This window comes from Propithecus coquereli, unplaced genomic scaffold (genome assembly GCF_000956105.1).
Source record: "Propithecus coquereli isolate 6110/MARCELLA unplaced genomic scaffold, Pcoq_1.0 Scaffold725, whole genome shotgun sequence".
In the NCBI taxonomy this organism is placed as follows: domain Eukaryota; kingdom Metazoa; phylum Chordata; class Mammalia; order Primates; family Indriidae; genus Propithecus; species Propithecus coquereli.
This window is the reverse complement of record NW_012153341.1, coordinates 192,228-192,780: the sequence shown is the minus strand read 5'-3', so window position 1 is coordinate 192,780 and position 553 is coordinate 192,228.

The following is a 553-nucleotide window of genomic DNA, read 5'->3' as shown; positions in this document are numbered from 1 at the left end:
TGCCAGGCAGGGGGGCCCTTGTAGGAGGGGACACGAGGGAGGCCCCTGGGGGGCGCTGTCTTCTCTGCCGCGCTGGTTGGCGGCTGCATGGGGTGAGCATGCAGCTCATCCGTCACGGAGAGCGTGTGCTTTGCTCAGTGCACGTTACACTTCGATTTCAGAAAATTACCAGGGAAATGACTGGGGGGTCTATTTTATTCGCTAATAGGAAGAGGTGTCATAACCCTAGACAGCGTGGAAGCCCCGGTGGGGAGAGCGGGGTGAAGCCCACGACACACTATGACCAAAAGAAGCCAGATGCAGGGGGAGCGTTCCAGAGGCTTCCCTGATGTGAAACACGGGCAAGGTCGGCCCCGTCTACACTGAGGGTTGGGGTGGTGGTTGTCCAGGATGCAGGGTGTTTCACGACTGAGAGGACTCAAGGGTGGCGTTTGGGGTGCAGGTTGCGCACACTCGAGTGCGGTTGCGAGAATCCACCGAGCTGCACGCAGATGATGGGTGTGTGTGCTCTGAAGATGTTAGACATCAAAAAAAAAATTAGAAGAAATGGAAC